The 16,044-nt window shown below is 45.6% G+C and overlaps 1 long non-coding RNA gene across 1 annotated transcript in view; it reads right to left on the reverse strand.

Moving 5' to 3' along the window:
- LOC102553416 (uncharacterized) overlaps positions 1-15,991 on the reverse strand; it is a 20,371-nt gene extending 4,380 nt beyond the window's left edge. The window contains exons 1-4 of the long non-coding RNA XR_015686418.1: positions 15,661-15,991; positions 7,753-7,827; positions 6,839-6,980; positions 3,889-4,119 (exon numbers count right to left, since the gene is read on the reverse strand). This is a non-coding gene — a long non-coding RNA (uncharacterized LOC102553416). The remainder of the gene's footprint in view (positions 1-3,888; positions 4,120-6,838; positions 6,981-7,752; positions 7,828-15,660) is intronic.
- Between the last annotated feature and the right edge of the window lie 53 nt (positions 15,992-16,044).

The following is a 16,044-nucleotide window of genomic DNA, read 5'->3' on the forward strand; positions in this document are numbered from 1 at the left end:
CATACACATGGACATGCATACACAATGTGTACATGTATAAGGAAGACATATACATCTCGATAAAATTATTTAAGGGGAGGAAGATGTAGCTGACCTACCCTGACCTCTCCTTTCTTGTGAAAGGCACTGATCCCCTTAGCTGCTGTGGGTGTTCACTGTCCGAAGTTTAAATCTCACCTTTCTTCTTAAAAAACAAAACAAAATACCACATTTATTTATCCCCTCCCCCCTCTCTCTTCCTTCCTCTTCCTCCTCCTTGTCCTCCTCCTCCTCTTCCTTTCCCCCTCTCTCTCTTCCTCTCTTTCTCTCTCCCCCTCTTCCTCTCTCTCTCTCCCTCTCTCCCTCTCTCTCTCCCCCTCTCTTCCTCTCTCTCTTTCTCTTCCCCCCCTCTCTTCCTCTTTCTCTCTCTGTTCCCCCCCCCCTTCCCATTCATGCAGGTCAGAGCACAAGTTTCAGAAGTCAGTTCCACCATATGGGTTCTGGTTCTGAGGCGGTAGCAAGTGCCTTTATTCACAGAGCCATGTGGCTGGCCCAAGTCTTACTCCCTTTCTTATTCCCAAGACTTGATGTTGACCAAATAAGGTCTGCCTCAGTTAGGAAGCTATGTTTTTTCCTTTGTCTCTCCCCTTCAAGTAGTTCATGACTCTCTGGTTCAAGGGTGCAAATAGTTGATTCTTTGCTTCAAGGTGGGGCCGATACTTGGGCATCAGTGTCCTGAGGGGTCGGATGAGGCCGGTTGACAACAGATTCAGGCAAGTCATCCTTGCTAAGCCCTTTTTCACAATGCTGGTCTCTGGAGACCAGCCTCTCAAGGTAGCTCTCTCAGAAGACTGGCTGCAGACTCTGCTTCCAGTGAGATGGCCTAAGACAACCGGAAGCAAACCCAGGACTGCAAGTGATGATTATCACAGCCGGAGAGGCAGGAGGCAGGGTCGGGCCTCAGATAAGCCCCTCGTCGCTGATGAGAACGCCATTCACCAAGGCATAGTATGATGAATCTATTCCATAGACCTGGATCCATTTTAAAAGATACGTATAAAGATAGGAATTTTAATTTAAAAATGCTCATGTGTGTCATGAATTTATTGCCCTTCTATGGCGCTGGGGACGGTTTCTGATACTGCACTGCAAACAGCAGAAAACAAAGGCTCTCCCTGCCTGGAGACCTGTGGACGAAGAGGCGGGAAGACCTGTGGTAACGGCGAAAGTAAGAAGTTCATTTGGATAAACAATAATAAATAAATAAGACAGGCCGCTTTAAGGAGAGTGATGGATGGTGACAGAACTCTCTGGGCTGAGGAAACTAGAGGAGATAGCACTGGGGCATTTGTTTTAAATTATTCTTAACATTATTCTTTGTCTCCTTCCCTAAGCCACGTGAGCAGGGGGAGTTAGATTTAATTTTCTACAGTTTATGGAGGGAAATGTCTCAAGGGCTGCATGTTTCTTGTCTTAGATGAATAATTAATATGTCCTGTTTTCTAAATGAAAACCCAACAGAAAAAGAAAATCGGAACTATTAGAAACCTGCACAGATACAGCTAAAATTTCTGAAAAGCATTTAAGTTGGAAAGACCTCTGCACCTCACAAAGCCGAAAAATACCCATGGGGTTTCTCACCCTTAAGGGCGGCCATAAGAGCAGAGAGGCGCTAATTCATCAGCCACGGCTCGTTTGCTCTCTGGGTGTGTGATGGGTGCTCGTACCAAGTGCACCCATGTGTATCAAGGCTACCTGACAACCTCGTGTGTGTGTGTGTGTGTGTGTGTGTGTGTGTGTGTGTGTGTGTGTGTGTGTGTGTGGGTCAGAGGACACTTTGCAGGAATGGCTTCCTGGGGATTGAACTCAGGTTGTCAGGCCTGGGAGTAAATGTCTTTTCCTGCTGAGCAATCTTTCTGCCCACTGAGTGTTTTGAGACAGAACCTCTCATCGGCCTGGAGCTTCCCAATTTGGCTAGTCTGGCTAGCCAGTGATCCCCCAGGAACACACTCACCTCTCCCTCCCCAATGCTGGGGTCATAAACATTTGCTGTGTGTGGAGGGGGGGGGATGGAGTCTGCAGACCAGATTCGGGTACTTATATGGAAATCACTCTACAGACTAAGCCATCTCCCAGCCCAGAGTTATCTTCGCAGTCCGTGTGTATGGGTGTGTCTGTGTGTGTGGTGGTGGTGGGGTCAGGACGCTGAACCATCTCCAGGTTTTATTCCTTGTTCTCTTGGGACCAAAAAGATGATGCTTGTGAAGTCACTGGTTAGGGACAGCAGTCTGAGGTGGGGGTGGAATTTGCAGCTGTCTGTGCTGCCAGCCTGAACTGTATCCACTGAGGGACTATATTATTTACTTCAGTCTTACAGTCACGGAAGATGAGGAGCAACAGAACGGCCCAACTCTGGGTGACCTTGCACCAAGACGCACTCTCAGGGAGCCTCAGTTTCTCACTCTTACATTTAGAGGTGAGGCACTGGAGATAAATCCATGGCCCCAGATCTGCTCCACAAGTGCCCCACTCCTAAGCTCTGCCTGTTTTCATTTGTTTCTGTTTTGTTTTGAGACAGGGGCTCACTATGTATCCCTCGCTGGTCTGCAACTTGCTATGTAGACCAGGCTGGCTTCAACTCAGAGACACACCTGCCTCTGCCTCCCAAGTGCTGGGATTACATGAATGCACCATCGGGCCTGGCTTCCTGTGTGAACAGTGTTAGGATGGGCAATGACTTAACAAGAGGATTAAGTGAGCTAATGAAGTATTTCGGAGTATCTCGTAGCTTCTGTGGCAGTAGAGCGCTCAGTGTGTTACGGTCCTTCCTCTCACCAGCTGGTAGAAACTCATCTATGAATGAAATCACTGGCATTTTTTTTTTCTAAACGGAGTCTCGCTTGTTTGATGACACTGAAAGCAAAGACCTCGACAGTTTACAGAAAAGCACAGTTGAATCCAAAGTCACATGTCGTGTTGTCGAGTTTTAAAGTGCTGGTTTGTTGGTGGTTGGTGGTTTCTGGAGCTACAGCCGCCTCTCAATTCAAACAAAGGACCACTGCCTGGAGTCTTCTGAGGTCTAGCTTCCCGCACAGCCCTGTCAAGCCCATGGGGTCATCTCTTGAGTTTCACAGGTCCTGGGAAGGCTTTGCTCTGAATCTGTTCTGGGTCAACTTGAGGACGAGTTGCAACTCTGGAACTTCCTATGGAGATCACGCTTCTCTTAGGTTTCTTTACAAAGGCAGCGAGGCAGCATCTTCTGGTCATTATCCCGCCATCCTCCTTATCTTTCTGTTTGATGAAGTCTGGACTTTTGCCAACCGAGGCAGCTTGTAAAATAAATTCCCTCTGCTCTTTGCATTGAGCCTTAAATCATGAGCACCAGCTGTTTTGTGTGTTTGAAATGAAGCTCCAGGTGTATTGGGGGGCATCGAGGGGACACAGGCTGGTTTTCTCCTCTCCTCTAGGATATCTGGGGGTCCTGTGGTGCAGCCGGGCAATTTATCCATTTAATGCAGAAATCGAATCTTGCCCTACCCCACCCCCATTCCATTTCCCCACCCCACCCACTCACCCACACCCACTGCCATCTTTGGCAAGACCATGCTCAGCAGCTAGTAAATATTTGTAGATTTTATTTGCTACAGACAGCCGGTCAACAATCCCATAAGCCACACTCTCAATACGTTAGGATGGCAGGGAAAGGGTGTATTTTCCCAACAGAAAACGATAAGTCGAATTCCCGAAAATAGATTGAAATGCATGTCCCTAAGTTCCGAGAGAGACCGCATAAATTAAACATGGGGCCATAAGGAAGGCTCGATATGGGTTAAGTTGTTTGCTGTTTTCCAGTGATTTATAGTTGTCAAATGCTTTATAGATATTGGAAAATTAAATTATTGCAACCACCTGGTGATGTATGCGGGCTGAATGCTATTATCTCCTCTTTAGTAGGCGATGAAGAGGGGCGGTTGTGGGCGTAAGCACATAGGCCGGGAAAGGAAGCCGTATTCCAAGCCCTCGATGAAGAGTCCAGCAACATGCTTCTAGGTTGGCTCGTGGACTTGAATGCCTTTGTGATGTGGTCCCACTGACTTCACAGCCTTGTATTATCTACCTGTCCTTTGAGTCTCTTCAGGTCTGCAGTCCAGAGAGGGGATATAAGAGGAAGCAAGAGTCAAGTCTCAGGGTTGGGGATTTAGCTCAGCGGGAGAGCGCTTGCCTAGCAAGTGCAAGGCCCTGGGTTCGATCCTCAACTCCAAAAAAAAAAAAAAAAAAAAAAAAGAGTCAAGTCTCCCTCACTGGCTGTCCTCGTTAGCTGAGGAAACATAACCAACAGGGGCATAGTGTTTCTTTCTACCCTCCCCGACCCATGGGCCTCTGTTCAAGATTTTTTTTTTTTTGGGAGGGGAGACCATGAGCAATGTTTCAATATAGAGCATCTAAAACGAGCCAACAGCCACTATGTCCATCCCTCAGGGGTCTTATGTGCTTTTGCATGGCGTGCATAGCCTGTAGAGCCACCTGCCTCATTTTGACCATCAGTCTCTCTTACCCTTAGATGATGAAGTGTCCACTCCTGTCGACAAGCAAACAGACATAATCTGTTTCAATATTTAAACAATTTGACCTAGACCTAAAAAGCCCATTAACTTGGGTCTGGGGCTTCAAGGCAAAGTCACGGTCTTGTGTGGTTGGGATCCTCGGCACATAATGGCACACCATAAAAAACCATTGTGTGGACTTGCACAGCTGTGTCAATCTCACAACCGGGAGTCTAGTGTGGTCTTTCCATTCTGCGAACTAGCTGTGACCAACTCCCTCACTCGCACCGCTTTGCACTTTAAACAATTTTTTATGGTGTTTATTTATCTGGGGTTGGGGGGCCTGAGTACGCTATGGTATACGTGGAAGTCAGAGGATAATTTACAGAAGTCAGCTCTCTCCTTCCACCATGTGGGGCATGGCCGTCATGCTCAGGCCCTCAGCCTTGTGGCACTAGCCTTTACCTCTGAGCCATCTTTATTCCCTTTTGATGGATGGGGAGATCACAGAGGTCAGGAAAGCAAATGCTTTTTGCTTCAATTTCAGTAGACGTGTATTAGAAAACTCAGGAGAAGCCAGGCCCGGTGGGAAAGGATGATCTGTCTGAGCCCTGTGAAGCCATCTTTCTAAAGTGCCCGTGAATAGACAGGCATTAACTTGGTTAAGGAGGCACGGCAAAGAAGACAGCAGGTCCTTCTCTGTCCTGTTACAGGGCCATCAACAGGGTAAATATCTCTGTATGTGGTTGACTTTCTTGGCTAGTGGCTCCTGTCTGGGAATCTTCAATTACACTGGAAAGTGAAGGAAGGGCTTTCCTAGTCAGAAAGACACGGGGAAGGGGACAGAGTCCCGGGTGGGGAAAGGCCTGTTATGAGTCACTGAGTGGCATTGAGCTGGGAAAGGTCGCAGAGAGGTAGGAGGTCCAGGCGCCAGCTTTTCCAGGAACCTATGGTATCATCACCTTGGGAATGAAACTGGGCCCAGGGATGAAAATATACAGGGATGAGCCCTCACTCCTGAGAGGGGATATAAAGCCACCTGATCACTTGTCAGAGGTGGACATTTTCTCCTGGACACGCCTCATAAAACCTTTTCTTCAGCAATACTTAAATCTTCAGCACTTTGAATTTTTCTGATTATTTAATCCAAATTTCTAGATCCTTCCTTAGATGGATCTAGACACTTGAATCACACAAGAGCCAGAGTAAAGTTTTTTTTCTTAAGACGTAATGCCCAAAATTCGACTTCCTTTTTCCTTTTTAAATTTGACTCTGTGTGTATGTATGTTCGAGTGTGTGCATGTATCTGAATGTGTGTGTCTCTGTTCCTTTCTCTCTCTCTCTCTCTCTCTCTCTCTCTCTCTCTCTCTCTCTTTCTCTCTCTTAGCACCCTGATGTATATTTCAAATGTCTTTTGGTCTCAATACCCACAAGCTGGCTGTAGGCCCATGAAGGACACCCTTACCAGGAACCTCTTTCCAGCAAGACTGCCTTCCCATTTCACACATAACCTCTTCCTGAACACAGCTATGGAGAGCATGAAAATCAAATCTGGAGACACAGGTTGTAGAGAGAAGCCCAGGGAGGCAAAGCCTTCTGTTCCAGTGGATTGATAAAATCTGGTAACACCAGGGAGCTGCTGAGGAATAGAACCCTTCCCCACTGCCGTCATACTGAATCAGACCTGCATTGATCCCAATTCCCAGATGATTTACGCATGTAGCAAGGTTTGGGACATACTGAACATCCCTTCCACCCCACACTGTTGCTAAGTCCACCTTTCAGTATGACGGGTTATCTTTATCCAGGCTTTATATTATAGTCATGGTGTGGAGGGGGGACTTCATCAAACTAATGCTTGAGGCTGTACGCCATCTGTGAAGACAGAACCTCTATCTTTACCCAGCTTCATGGACGTCTGGGAGTATCCCATGGAGAAGCTGAGCACCACTGTTTCAACCCAGTTTCCAGGCCGTTTCTCCAGGGTTTAGCAATCTGCCGAGAGAACCTCCTCTGTGCATCTTTTACATCTCTGTGCTTCCACACTGTCTTTTCAAGGATGTTAGACCCATCAACAGCCCTGGAAGCCGGAGATAATGTTTCCCTCCAGAGTGAAGGGTAGATTTATTTACTGTCCGGTATAATAAAAATAATGTCCGTTTCTGAAGCAAAGGACGGTTGGGTTCACTGCCTATTACAAAAGTTCAGGGTCTTTGGGTTTCAGCTCTGACAAGCTTAGAAACCTGCCTCTCTGGCTTTATCAACAAGCACGAAAGCTGAATAAACCGAAAAGCAATGACTTTTCTCGGACTTACCAGAGAATTGTGGTCAGAGGGCAAACTGATGTCCTGGAATCTGGAGAGACAGCCCTTTCAGAGTCACAGATGTGATCTGCTGACCCACAGCAGAAGCCATGGTAGATGGGGGGACTTGAATTCCATAGTGCGTTGGATGTGTCTGGAGGTTGAGTGTGGACTGGCATGAGTATGAGAGACTTCCAGGAACACGCCATCTCAGTCCTCAGTCTTCCTCCTTGTGTGTATGTGTGTGTGTGTGTGTGTGTGTGTGTGTGTGTGTGTGTGTGTGTTTGTGGGTCTTCTCTCTAGACACTCACTAGGGCCTCCTGGCAATGAACCAAGGAAACTTTTCCATTGTCCGAGACAGGAAGAGAAAAGAGAAAGCCGTGCCCAGCATGCCCCCCACAGCAAAGCCTCACTCTGTAGCAGAGAGAACGTTGAATGTCCCAACATAAAGAACTGACTTGTGAGGCTGGAGAGATGGCCCAGTAGTTAAGGGTCCTGGCCCTCTTCCTAGAGGACCTGGGTTTGATTCCCAGCTCCCACATGGTGACTCACAACTATCTTTAACTCCATTCTGACAGGATCCATGGCCTCTTCTGGTCCCCATAGGCACCAAGTAGTTCATGGATATATATGCAAGCTCATACACATTAAAAAAATGAAATAAATAAAAAAAAAAGAAAGAAAGAAAACGAAAGGAGAACAGATCCACATCTAAGGTGATGGATGTGCTGATGCCTCTCATTTCGTCACAGCACATGGATTACGTGTGTCAAAATATCACTCCACATCCCCGTGAAGGTATGCAATGACTACATGCCAACCTCAAAATAGCCCCCACTAAGTGCTGGCTTTATCCAGTCTATTCTAGTCTTCCTCTCTCACCTAAGGGAAAGAAGGGGAAAAGAAAAGCTAGCCCAGGAACTCACCAACTCCCATTTGATCCTAAAACAGCAGAAGCATTTTCTTGCTCTCACAGATTATTACCACATCCATTGTGCTCACTGTGGATTAAAGAGGCAAGAAAAAAAAGGACACTTGAGGCATCTAACGGCTCTGGTATTGTATACCCCTGACCAACAAGAAATATAGCCCAGGTCCCGTCAAGATTAATGTAGAACCTTGCACCAAAGGCCTATTTACTTCAGTTCTGGTTCCTCAATATGTTGTATCCATCTTTCAACAAAAAGTTATAAGGCATCTAATTGGGCAAGGGAAAAAATAAACCCTGAGGAGACAAGGCAAGCATCAAGACCAGAGCCATATTGGGGAGCCATCACACAGGGAATTAAGACTACCAGGGACCAGGGAGGTGGCCCAGTGCTGAAGAGCACTTGCTGCTCTTGCAGAGAACCAGACTTCAGTCCCCAGCACCGTTGTTGGGTGGCTCATAACTGCTTATAAATTCTGCCTCAGGGACTCTGGCATCTATTTCTGGCCTCGTAGGGTCCCCACACACAGGCGTACATATTTACACATAGACACAGATAAAAACAAAATACGTCTTTAAAAAGCAATAGTGACCAATATGGAAAGAGTACATATACAAAACCAAGTGGGTAATTGTTGTAAAAAATATAAAAAGTAGAACAGTCTTTTATCCCGCTCTAGATGTGGCACTGCGGTGCCCCATGATATCTGATAGATATCTTGAAACTCAGTCAGCAAAGCCTCTCACCCGCTCTGCTCCATCCCACATCACACTGCGGAAGGCCTCTCTCTGAGCTGGCAGCAATCTCTCTACCTATCTAGTTCCCAAGGCAGGTTTCCATGCCAGAAACACACATTCCAATTTCACGGCAGCCCAGACCAGCGGCCCCACACTCCATTATACTTAAATCTGCACATGAAAGAACACACAACACAATAACCTCTGATCCAATTGATAAGATATAGTTGCCCACCTAGACATACAAAGCCCTGTACACATCCATCCTTTAAGAACATTCATAACAACCTGTAAAGGTACAGAGTGGAATCTTAACCTCAGCTGCCATATTGTCCCCTGGCTATTCTCTCTCCTCTCCTCCTCCATTTCTGTCTGCGTTTTCTAGTGGAAGACAGAGGACCTCAGGAACCATCCACCTCCTTTTTTGATAATGACCCTCACGGCCTTGTTGAGCAGACTAAGCTGGCTGGCCAGCAAGCTCATCTCCTCAGCACTGGGATTGCGATTGTTCCCTAACATACTGGACATTTTTGACATGTCCAGGGTTGAACTCCGGCTTTCTTGCTTGCAAGATAAACATTTTACAGACAGCCGGGCGGTGGGGTGCAGCCTTTAATCCCAGCACTCAGGGTTGGGGGTGCAGAGGCAGGTAGATTTCTGAGTTCAAAGTCACCCTGGTCGACAGAGTGGGTTCCAGGACAGCCAGGGTTACACAGTGAAACCCTGTCTTGAAAAGCAACTCCCCCCACCAAAAAATACAAAAATAAAAATGAAAATGCTGACAGCCATTTTCTCAGCCTTCCTTCACAGACCTTGCATACACCTTCCTTAGTTTTTACCTTTTTTTTTTTTCTGTCTGATTTAATCCTCAGCTATCTGGGTTAATCCCGTAAAGGCCAAGGGAGGCTAGTAATTTGTCTCCAGTATGTTGGTTTCACCATTATTCTGGTTGCACCAAGGTTACCAAAAGCTGTTTGGCCAATAGTAAACTCTCTGTCTTCGACACCACACAGAAGTGCTCCTGTGTGGGTGAAGACAAGGAAGGTGAAGCATGGGTCCACCTGGCAGGCCCCTTTCCCCCCAGCTCCCTGTCTTTCCACTCTTGCACAAAAGTTGGCTTTGTTAAGGAGACTGAATTGAGTACATACAGGGAACGCTGCTGTGTAATTTATGTTAGTCAAGCCCAGCCTGAGGCCAACACGACCCCAGCAGGAGTTTGAAAATTATTGATCCCAAAGGCCCGCCTTGGGGTTAGATGGCTCTGACAACGAGGAACAGCCACGAAAACCCCAACCAGACTCCAAGCTCCAAAGGCAGACGTTGGCTCAGGGCTCTGCTCAATCCCCCTCACCCCCAGTGCAGCTTCAAGGAGAGTGAAATTCCCCAATGTCTATCAACATTTATTTAACAAAAAAGTAATTAAAAATCAGATTCTGCCACCCAGCACCGTGTGAGAGATGTTTCTAGAAACAAAGGGGCGACAGTGTGAAGGTTTTCAAAATTAACTGGTGCTCGATTAGACCACGCTTCGGTTTTGCTTCTTGCCGCATTCCCATAATTTCAAGAATCAGCACGTCATACCCCACCTGTATAATTACAGAGCTTCGACATTCTGCACGAACACCACTGTGTCCGCATTTTGTATTTTATAAAACATAAAGAAAAACTGAAGTGGAAAAGAATGAGATTAAAAATACAGTGCAGAAGTCCCGATCCTTTCTTCTTTACCCCCAACAGGACCAAGCGCCTCCCTCTGGAGGTCTCTAAATCAGAGTGTCCCCCTTAGCCCTGATCCACACGCACCCTCTGCTAGGTTCAACTCAGTCTTGTAAATGAACGCCCATTCTTCAACTAGATGACGACCACACACGTTAGAGCCGGCAGAATCGATCTTGCCTCTGCTTGTGTTGTACAGCCTTCGATCTATGAATGCCAGTACATTCTGCAGTAGACATTAGCTGGATCCTGGGTAGCCAGACTCCCCCACTCCCAGCCACAGGGTGGCAAGAGCTATGGAACAGAGAGGCTCAAGGTATGTTTCTGTACAGCCCCCCCCCCCACCCAGAGATTGATGGGATGGGTTAGAGCGGGAACTCCCGTGCTGGGTATCTCGACCAGCTGAAAGGGCAGTAGATGTAGAACAGTTGAGCAAGAACAGCCGGGTGTCTGGGTGGAAGCAGTCATGGTGAACGGAGGGGGCATGCAAGATGGTGATGTCGACAATTACATTTAGGGATGACATCAGGTTGGGTCTCTGGCTGTAGGAGTGAGACTGGGGTCCAGGAACTAAAAACAGAGACGTAAAGACATACAAAGGTTTCAGAGTTCTGAACGTTGGATGCGGAAAGGGAAGCAGGCACTGGGAAAGGCCCAGGAACTGAGTTTTCCCCTCTAAGATTGGAAGGAATCATTTCAGTGAGTGAAAGGGCAGAACACGCAACAGATGGGTCCTGGGCCGTGCTCTGGTCTACACACACACACACACACACACACACACACACACACACACACACACACACACGTCCTGAAGTCAAACGGATGATAGAGCAAGCCCCAGCCAGCAAGCAGTTAGCTGTGTATTGTCAGCTACATGGGAAGAATTCAAGTGTGTGGTAGGCTGTGACAGAAGGCTCAAGACATGAGCAGCTAAACCAGGGAGGGCAGTTAGTGGTTGTGGTTTCCCTAGAGGGTGAGAAGCCCTGTGTGGAATTCTGAATGAGGAAGTCGGTTTTTTTTTAAGAGACCCTCAGTCTCCAGCAATATTAGCCCACCCTTTTGGTAGCTCATTGTTTTTTTGGAGGGGGATATCCAATACTTAATTCCCTCTGAAAGCACGTCTTTGGGGTTGTTCTGGAAGACAGGATAAACCTGTTTTTCAGCTAGTTCAGTCACATTTGAGTGTCCTGGGGGGAGTCTGCTATTTTAAAGACCTGTGGAAAATTAACTTGTTAATCACAGATTCCGATGCGAACCACGGCACTGTCCTGTTTCTCTGTTGTTTTAAAGATTATAGTTGACGTATTTATTTCTGTGGAGCACCCAAAGGGGACTCGTGGAGATTAAACATAATTTAGTCTGGGAGTTTTATTTGTGAGTACTGAGGCACCTTATGGATCTTGGAGACCCTCAGGGTGGTCTGTGACAGAAGTGGGAATTAATACCTTTAATGACAGGGATTCAGGGCTAGCTAGCCTCAGGCTTCTCAGTGCCTTCCTACCTTGGCCTTGGCTACTTAACTCCTTCTTATCTTACCTATAGGTTCAAATGACAGTTTCCTCTCCTCCTCTTCCTCCCTCTCCTCCTTTTCCTCTTCTTCCTCCTTCTCCTCTCCCTCCTCCCCCTCTTTCTTTCTGAGTGTATAGTTAAAAGTTACACGTAACATTTAACATCGCAGTGTTTTCTGTAAGATATTCATCCATTCATTTAAAAATATATCAGACACACACGGGTTGGTTTTATACTCCATGTTTAATCTGACCTAAGAAAGGACCCACATTGCTACCAGAGAGCTTCACAGCCCCTCAAACGCACGACCTCCTCCCTTCCCTCAGACAAAACCACCAACTTGTGTTATTGATTTCCACAATTTTCCTCTTAATTATCATGTAGGTACACATTTTTAGGCGATCTATTGTTTTGGGGGCCCATGTAAATGGAAGCATTTTCTGTCTCTGCCATTCACTTTACATTTCTGAGGTTTGTCCCCCTAGGTGTGTGCTCCCTCCCTGTATTGATTTGTTTCTTTATCTTTGTTTTTGAGACAGGGTCTCACTCTGTGGTCCTCCCTGGCCTACAGAGATCTGCCTACCTCTGCCTCCTGAGCATGGGGGTTAGAGGCGTGTGCTGCCATGCCTGACTCTTGTTTCCACCTCTTTCTCCTGTACACGGGCTTTGGCACCTCCACTTTCTTGAGGCAGGCAGGCAGGATACAAGGGCATAGGGTGCCCAGTACCCTTCTACCTTCCTAGCTAATGTAACGCCAACGAGAAAGGATGTTTTCCACATGCGGGGAGACAGCCTAGAGCCTCAAACACAACTAGGTGGGTGCTCTGCCTCTGCGCCAGGCCCCAGCCTGACTCCACTGGGTCTCTGACATTACTTCACTTTAAACCCTGCCGGGGCAGATGAGAGATTGTATTCCACTTGTAATTTTGTTAATTCTCTGCATTGGCTGAATTTTTAAACTTTTGCTAATTTGGTGGTCTGAGATAGTCACTGGGGTCTTAACTTTGCTTTTATCTGACTGAATTGTGTACATATATAGAGCATTCACGAGTCCTCTTCTGCGATACAACCTTTCATTAAAAAATAATTTATAGAAATTGATTCGTATATATTCTTTTTTTTTTTTTTTTTTTTTTTTTGGTTCTTTTTTTCGGAGCTGGGGACCGAACCCAGGGCCTTGCGCTTCCTAGGTAAGCGCTCTACCACTGTATATATTCTTTATATAATCTGGGGTTTATTAATTCTTCACCAGTTTTATATGTTGCAAATTTGCCCTCCTAGTTCTTAATTTAGATTCTTAAAAAAACAAAAAAAAAACAGATGTTCTTTCTTTCTTTGAGATCTAGCCTTCTTAAGTGGCCCAATCTGGTCTCCAACACATTAAGTAGCTCAGGCTAGCCCTGAGCTTGTAAGCCGTCTACATTAACTTCCTGAGTAGCTAGGATTCGAAGTGTGCACCAGTGTGCCAGATTTAGACAGTTTTCATTTAAAAATTAGAATAGATTAAATTTTAATTTTATTTTCAGATAGGGTATATATGTATGTAATTACACTATTGCCACACTGTCCACCAACTTGGGATCCTCCTGCCTCAACCTCAACAGTGATGGGATCCCAAGAGTATGCATCATACCTGACAATCTTTTCTTTCTTTCTTCTTTTTCTTTTTCTTTTTCTTTTCTTTTCTTTTCTTTTCTTCTTTCCTTCTTTCTTTCCTTCCTTCCTTTCTTCCTTTCTTTCTTCTTTCCTTCCTTCCTTCTTTCCTTTCTTTCTTTTGAGAGATGGGGGGTCTTGGTATGTTATCTTGCCTGGCCTCAACTAACTTCCTTGTTTGAGCATCCCATGTCACTGAAGCTTTAGAGAAAACCAGTCCAAGGACCCTTATTTTAATGCAGTTGGTTTTTGCTCATCTTTCTCTTTTTACAAACCTTTACTTTCTCTTGCTTCTTCTGTTTATTTTTAAAAGTTATTTCTTACTCCAATGTTATTTAAAAAATACACCCCCCATACTGCCTTCTAGAAGCTTTATAGTTTTGCCTTTACATTTAAGAATTTTAATCTACCTGGAACTGATTTTTTATGTGGTATAATAGAGATTTAATTTCATTTCTCCATACAGAGCTATAAGAGTTGCAGCCACATTCATTGGTCTGTCTGTCTGTTCCACATTGTTCTGCGGGGCCACGTCTGAAAGGGCGAAGTTTCCAAATGGGCTTGGGCTCAATTCGGTGTTCTGTGCAATCCATTTGTCTCTCTATAGCATTTTTTTGTCTCAAACGTGATAGACTAAAATGCCTCTCTCTTCAGCATTAACTTGACTTACAATCTTTGTTTTTGTCAGACACTGCTTGTTAAATTTTGTGTAACCGTCATTAGGCCTGGGGTGAAAGGAACTTCACAGAATCTCTGGATATTGGAATATTTAGGTTTAAATAAACCAAAATACAGCCATTCTGGTGGCTAAGACCTCAAAAACAGTTTACTGGGAGCTGAGGCAGGAGGATAACACATTCGAGGGTTGCCTGGTGATTTCGTTTTCTTTCATGGTACAGCCACCTGAGAGATTTGTTGGGAAGAAGAAAAGATTCAGAGAGAAAAGAGGGTGATAACAGAGGTGGATGTGTGGACATAAGCGTCGTGTACTCTGTAAATGGACGCAACTATTAAAAACAAACAAGCAGGAACATACAGCTCAGAGCACTTGCCTGGCACGCATGGGAAAAGGCCAAGACTTTGATCAGTTGAGCTTGAAGAAATATCAATGAGAATTACAATTCATTGAGGATAAAATCGAATGGATCATAAGAAACAGCCTGGTTTTCATTGCCCTCCAAGCCACTGCTATTTACTGGAAGGTGAGACCCAACTGTGATGACTGCCTCTTGATTTCAAAGGCTCTGAAACGTGAGGGAAATATGTTTTAGGATCGATGTGTTAAGCATTCGAAAAGTTAAAGCTCAGCTGATCAATTAAATTACTTGTTAAATTCAGTTGAGGAGAAGGCTACAAATATTTGAGGTAAATTAATTCTCTAATGTGGAACCCAGAAAGACAATGAAATAAGAATGTAACGAAATGATTTAAAGTCTGAGAGGATGGCAGGAAAAAAGCCATCATCTAATCAAAAGCTCCAGACGGAGGTAATAGAGACTGGAGAGGAGACAATGTTTGAAAAGCCCAGCGGCTGAGAACGTTTGAAAATACCATCTACTAGCCAAACGCAGGACACTAGAGAGTCCCTAGCACAACAGAACAGAGACGTCTATGTCCAGGCATATTACCATTCCCAACGTTATACATGACAACAGAACTGTAGAACACAAAAAGCAAGGAGATCTTCAAAGCAACCAGAAATGAACAAAACCTACCAAGGAACACAGCAGATAGGCCAATGGATTAAAGTGCAAAATGGGAGCCAACGCCCTGCAGGTTCTATTCCCAATGTGTCGACAGAACAACTAATCGAGTGGAGTTTGTATCCATTAAAATGCCTTCGAGAATGAGAGTAGGACAAAGACTTTTCAAAGAAATTGAACCAAAGCCAAGAACATTTTCAGGAGAGTGACTCCAAGCAAATGGAGACTCTCCCTCGATAAGAGGCAGACCTTTTATGAGAAGTCAGGGCCCTGAGAACCTGTGGGGAGGCGTCTTGCCTCTCAGCTGTCTGGATGGCTCTTTAGGACTGTGTGGATCTGCAGATACCTACTTTTGCAGCACCCCCGTGACGCATTGAGAAAGACATTATGGAAGCTATTGGAGTCTGCGTCCCAGTTGTTCCATTTGGGGCAGGATTGCTTGGATCTTTAACCCGACCTACCTGCAGGAAATAAAAGTCTTTCAGCAAAATGTTGTTTAAGGGTACTCCCTGCGGTGTTTTCTGTCCGTAGGTGCACTGCCCAGAGTACACTCACTGCTGTGTGCTCCTCCCTGTGAACTTACCCACCTGAAATGTAAAGGACATGAGCATGTCACACGGCTTCGCTCCCAGAGCTCAGCGAGTGTTTGGCACATAAGTGTTCCAGTAGACTGCTTATTGAGTAAATGATTAATGAGCCATTAATTATGAATGATAAGCCAGTATGGAGTATTTTCTTAAATACGTGTTTCTCTGCTTCAAATTCAGCCACTGGCTATGCTACTCTGAGGGCGGGTAAATTCTCATCGAACTCTGCCATCCAAGACGGTAGACATTCCCTACGTGGGGTTGTTTAAATTCGTAAAAGTAAAATATAGTCATGTCCCAGGCATGCCAAGGGGCCCGCTGATTGTCCGTCCTCCTGGATGATGCGGGGTAGAATGCTTCCATTATCGAAGAATGTTCTATTGG

This window comes from Rattus norvegicus, chromosome 4 (assembly GCF_021556685.1).
Source record: "Rattus norvegicus strain SHRSP/BbbUtx chromosome 4, alternate assembly SHRSP_T2T, whole genome shotgun sequence".
Taxonomy (NCBI): Eukaryota; Metazoa; Chordata; class Mammalia; order Rodentia; family Muridae; genus Rattus; species Rattus norvegicus.